Here is a 6,284-nt window from a genome sequence, read left to right as displayed (position 1 = left end):
ATTTTATTATCTTTTAACCAGTAAAGTTTAAGTTAATTTTTATTTGGTACCACTGTGCAGACTCCTTGCCTTCCTGCCAGTTGTGTTTATTTTTAATCATATTGCATTGGCCAGAACTTCAAAAACAGTGAGATGTAAATGAGTTTTGCTGTTCTTGGTTTTAGTGGGAAATGCTTTACCGTTAAAGGTAATGCTCATATTGCTTAATGATTTCTGCCTTTAGGATTTTTTTTAAAAAAAATTGCTTAGTTTTATTGGATAATTTACAACATCTGTTGAGACAATCATTTATATTTTCTTTAGGTTTCTAAGGTTATGCTCAGCCTGATTCATAACTTTTCTATTAGAAACCTTCCTTTCCTGAAATAATATTTCCAGTTGGGGTTGAATATTATCCTCTACTCAGAATCTCATTCCTTTTCTCATTTCTAATTTTGAAATGTATTTCTTTTTCCTTTCATTGGATTTGCCAGGTTTATCAATTTTCCTGATTTCCTTTTTTCAGGGAGCAACCTTTGATTTATTGTCCCAACTAATTTTGTTTTCTCTATTTTTGCCTTGATTCATTTTATGCCTCTACTTTCTTTAGGATTGTTTTTTTTCATAAAGACCTTTTATTTTAAAGGCTTTACTTTTTTTCTTGATAAAGGATTTAAACGTTGCCTACCCTTGTTTACAGCTTTGAATCCAAAATGTTTTGATGCATATTTTCATTTTCATTGAAGTTTTCATTCTACATACTTTTTTGGTAAGTTAATCCCAAAGGAAGGAAAATTTGCAGGCTGAATGTTTTAGTCTGACTTTATTGTGATTAAATTTTCCTTGGAGCCTTGAGGGTATACACTGTGTGTGGGTATATCCAAATGGTGTCTTTATATACACACGTCCTTTTCAAATTACTGCATGGGTTATTAGAAAATTCTCTGATAAAAAATATAAACTTTTAATTCTAGAAATATGACCCCCCAACATGGGAACAGTATAAAAGGTAAAAGTATGAGAATACTCATTTGAAAGAAATTCCTAATAACAACAAAATGTTAAAAATTATTCATGACATCAAAGGTAGAGAATAAGGAATTTGATCAGATATCAAGGGTGGTTAGATATCAAGGGTGGGGAGTTTTCTCTAAACTGACCCAGCAGGATTCTTGTTGAAACTGGACTAAATAGGCAGAGCCACTGTACTAAAGGCAGAGCCCAAGGTGGGAGTATGTTATCTTTTGCTGTATAACAAATTACTGCAAAATTTAACAGCTTAAAAAAAATATTATCTCCCATTGGGGATAATTCTCTCCTGGAATTGGGAATCCAGTTGTGTTGCACTGTTGTGTCTGAGTTCCATGTGGTACAGTCATCTGAAAGCCTGACAGGCTGAAGGATTTGCTTCCAGGAAGGCTCACTCACGTGGCTATTGACAGGAAACTCTGGTTCCTTGCTCTCTGTTGGGAGAAAGCCTCAGTTCCTCCATATGAGCTTCTCTACTTGGTTACCTAAGTGTTCTCAGGACATGCCTAGCGGGCTTCTAGGCAACAAGTATTCCAGGGAGTAAGCAAGGAGGCTGCACTGTCATTTATGACCTAACCTCAGATGCTTTACTTTACTCGTTTTTTCTACAATATTCTATTCATTAGAAGTGAGCCACAACTCCAACCCAAATACCAAGGGGTGGGTAATTAGGTTCCACCTTTGAAGGGAAAAATTTATGGGCATAAATTTAAATTACCAGGTTTTATACTTGGGCCACATTATTTATTACATACCTCCTATATGCAAAATACATTCACCTCCTGAATCTCATCATCTAAATCAGGTCTAGATGTAGATTGGGTCCTAGAATGGTATTCCTTATGTGCAGTATCTCAAGTACAGTTCTTCTAGATCTTAAGACCTGTGAACAAAAGAGATGTGTTATCTGCCCACCTACATCCCCACCCAACACCGGTGGGACAGGCATAGGACAACCTTCATAGACACAGCCATGTTCAAAAAGGGGAAGGGGAGAGGGGAATCACTTGTCAGTAGCAATTCTGAAATCCCACTAGGTACATGTTGGCAGTTCATTGATTAGGACTCAAGGCCTTGGTCTCGGCTTTGATCTCAGTACTCTTGATTCCCCACAGTGACATACTTCTCTTTATATGAAAGGCAGTACTTGGTTTAACTGAATCGTTTGCTCAGCCCCCTTCCTGCTCATAGCAGGTAGAAGTCCAAAGTTCTCTTTTCACTCTCTGGCCCTTCCAGTGCAAGCTAGAGACATTTCTTCAAATATATTCTCTTAAAAACTTCGTGTGTCTCCTGTTCATCTTATTGGTGTTCAAACCAAAGGAGTCCACTCTGAAGCTACAACCACACAGTGTTCAAGGTAAGACCTACTCCATCTTGGTTGGTTTCATGCTGAGATAGCTGCGGGACAACACCCTTAAGGTTAATAGAAGCCTTATTGTGTGATTGACATGATCTTTAGATGCCCTGGCCTCACCGGATGCATCACCTTTTAGCTTTCTGGGCCTTAGAGAATTTTACAGTCATACTCTCATCTTTAGACCTCATTTATTCAGTGCCCTGGGTAGGCTACTTGCTTGGTAGCCATTAATTTCAGTATCTTTTGCCATCTAAGAGACTGAAAATTGACAAAACCTGCAAATTCTGGCTCCTGTTTTAGTAGCCCTTCCCTTAACTTTTTAATTTCCCTTCATATTGTACTATATACAACAAGAAGGCACCAAGCCGTACATTAAGCTCTCTGGCTGGAAATGTCCTTAGCTAGGTGACACAGTTAGGTACATTTTCCACATTTCATATAAGTGACAGTGATGGTGTTACCAACTTTCTGCCACTACATAACCTCTTTCTCAAATTTTTAATAGCATGTTCTTCACTTTTAAACCATACTAGAGTGTTCTCAAGGTTCAGTTTTGTTTTTTTTTTAACACTAAGTCTTGTACTAATACTCTCCTCAAAGTCCTTCCAGCTTCTGCGCACTGCCCAGTTTCAAAGCCATATTTCATATATTTGTTATGGCAGCATTCCCCTTCCAGGTGCCAAAATCTCCATTAATTATCTATGGTTATATTATATAAAATATCAGTGCAAACTTACCAGTTTAAAATATTTTTTCAAGAGTCAAGAATTTGAAATCTGCTTAGCAGAGTGGCTCTGGCTCAGCTTCTTTTCTTACGTTGCAGTTAAGATGTTGGCTGGAGCTCCAGCATCTGAAGGCTTAACTGGAGCTAGGTCTGAATATTTTGGTCCCTCCAAATTCATGTTGAAATCCTAAGCCCCCAAAGTGTTGGTATTAGTAGATGGGGCCTTTGGGAAGTAATTAGGTCATGAGGGTACAACCTTTTTGAGTGAGATTAGTGTTTTTATAAAAAAGATCCCACAAAGCTCCCTAGCCCTTTCCACCATGTGAAGATACAAGAATCTGTGACCTGGAAGAGGTCCCTCGCCTTTCTGTGTTGACACTCTGTTCTTGAACTTCCAGCCTCCAGAACTGTGAGCAGTAAATTTCTCTTTTTAAAAAAATTTCAGAGACCAGCAGAGGCAGCGGCAGGAGCAGCCGCAGCCTGCGCCCTCTCCCGCCTGCCCGCCCTCCGCCGCCCTCCACCCGCCCCGGGGTCTCTTCCCCCTTCCTCCTCCTCCTCCTCCACCCCCCCCCTTCCTCCTCCGCCCGCCCGCGGGGCCCCCCTCGCCTTCCCGCCCGCCCCTATTGTTCCGCCCCCGGCCTCCCGCCCTTCCCCTTCCCGCCCGCTCCCCTTTTCCCCTCAGTCGCCTCGCGCCTGCAGTTTTTGGCTTTCACCCCCACCAGTGACCAAAGACTTGACCACTCAAAGTCCAGCTCCCCGGAACACTGCTCGACATGGACACCGGTGTGATTGAAGGTGGATTAAATGTCACTCTCACCATCCGGCTACTTATGCATGGAAAGGAAGTTGGCAGTATCATCGGAAAGAAAGGAGAATCAGTTAAGAAGATGCGTGAGGAGAGTGGTGCAGGTATCAACATCTCAGAAGGGAATTGTCCTGAGAGAATTATCACTTTGGCTGGACCCACTAACGCCATCTTCAAAGCCTTCGCTATGATCATTGACAAACTGGAAGAGGTCATCAGCAGCTCTATGACCAATAGCACAGCTGCCAGTAGACCCCCAGTTACCCTGAGGCTGGTGGTCCCTGCTAGTCAGTGCGGCTCTCTCATTGGGAAAGGTGGTTGCAAGATCAAGGAAATACGAGAGAGTACAGGGGCTCAGGTCCAGGTGGCAGGGGATATGCTCCCCAACTCAACTGAGCGGGCCATCACTATTGCTGGCATTCCGCAATCCATCATTGAGTGTGTGAAACAGATCTGCGTGGTCATGTTGGAGACTCTCTCCCAGTCCCCCCTCGAAGGGCGTGACCATCCCGTACCGGCCCAAGCCGTCCAGTTCTCCAGTCATCTTTGCAGGTGGTCAGGACAGGTACAGCACAGGCAGCGACAGTGCGAGCTTTCCCCACACCACCCCGTCCATGTGCCTCAACCCTGACCTGGAGGGACCACCTCTAGAGGCCTGTACCATTCAAGGACAGTATGCCATTCCACAGCCAGATTTGACCAAGCTGCACCAGTTGGCAATGCAACAGTCTCATTTTCCCATGACGCATGGCAACACCGGATTCAGTGGCATTGAATCCAGCTCTCCAGAGGTGAAAGGCTATTGGGCAGGTTTGGATGCATCTGCTCAGACTACTTCTCATGAACTCACCATTCCAAACGATTTGATTGGCTGCATAATCGGGCGTCAAGGCGCCAAAATCAATGAGATCCGTCAGATGTCTGGGGCGCAGATCAAAATTGCGAACCCAGTGGAAGGATCTACTGATAGGCAGGTTACCATCACTGGATCTGCTGCCAGCATTAGCCTGGCTCAGTATCTAATCAATGTCAGGCTTTCCTCGGAGACGGGTGGCATGGGGAGCAGCTAGAACAATGCAGATTCATCCATAATCCCTTTCTGCTGTTCACCACCACCCATGATCCATCTGTGTAGTTTCTGAACAGTCAGCGATTCCAGGTTTTAAATAGTTTGTAAATTTTCAGTTTCTACACACTTTATCATCCACTCGTGATTTTTTAATTAAAGCGTTTTAATTTCTTTCTCTGTTCAGCTGTTAATGCTGAGATCCATATTTAGTTTTATAAGCTTCTCCCCCCTTTTTTTTTGGCTCATGAATTTTTCTGTTTGTCATGGAAATATAAGAGTGGAATATTAATACATTTCAGTTTAGTTCTGTAATGTCAGGAATTTTTCAAAAAAATTAAAAGATGGACTGGAGCTTTTTCTTTGTGAATAGAAACTGGATGCCACAGTGAAAAAAAAAAAAAATTTCATCTGGGACGCCTGAGTGGCTCAGTGGTTGAGCATCTGCCTTTGGCTCAGGGCGTGATCCCCGAGTCCTGGGATCAAGTCCCACATCGGGCTCCCCGCAGGAAGCCCACTTCTCCTTCTGCCTATGTCTTTGCCTCTCTCTCTGTGTCGCTCATGAATAAATAAATAAAATCTTTAATAAATAAATAAAAATAAATTTTATTTTATTTTATTTTTAATTTTTATTTAAGTTCAATTAATTGAATAAATTCAATTAATTAATTCATTTAATGTATTATTGGTTTCAGAGATAGAGGTCAGTGATTCATCACTGACCCAGTGATTAATGTTCATCACCCAGTTACCCCATCCCCCAACCCCCTCCACAAATTTCTCTTGTTTATAAGCTACCCAGTCTGTGTATTTTGTTTCATTCAATAGACTAAGACAGTCAACCTCTAAACCTTACATGGCTGTTAGCAGGAGGCCTCAGTTCCTTGTTACATGCTCCTCCTGTCATGTCAGTTGGCTTCTGGCAGGAGAAGTGATCCAAGAAAGCAAGGAAGAAGCTGCAGCCTAGCTGGAGTCTTGTATACTATTCATCACACAGACCAATCTTGATATAATATGGAAGTTGACCACATATGGGCAGGAGTACCAGGGCACAGGGAATCCTTGGGGGTAGTCTTGGAATTACCTCAGGGAAAAGGAAACGTTAGACTTTTTTGTGACATTCCACAGGGAATGTAGATAAAACCAAGTTAATGGCCCTGGTGTTACCTTCCCACTCTCCAGTTTGCTGTCATGGCTGACACTGGTCAGCCTGAGAGGAGATTCTTGTAGGAGTAAGTACATTAGTTTAAAAACTTTGAATATATAATACATTCATTTTGTTCAAACATCAAAAAGTATAACAATTCTTCTCAGATTCTTTTTT

General features: G+C 42.1%; 1 pseudogene; it reads left to right on the top strand.

Moving 5' to 3' along the window:
* The first annotated feature begins 3,701 nt into the window (after window positions 1-3,701).
* Window positions 3,702-5,136, top strand: LOC140619631 (poly(rC)-binding protein 2 pseudogene; annotated as a pseudogene).
* The last annotated feature ends 1,148 nt before the right edge of the window (window positions 5,137-6,284 follow it).

This window comes from Canis lupus, chromosome 27, assembly GCF_048164855.1.
Source record: "Canis lupus baileyi chromosome 27, mCanLup2.hap1, whole genome shotgun sequence".
Lineage (NCBI taxonomy): Eukaryota > Metazoa > Chordata > Mammalia > Carnivora > Canidae > Canis > Canis lupus.
The sequence above is the reverse complement of the archived record's forward strand: the minus strand, read 5'-3'. Positions and strand labels throughout refer to the sequence as shown.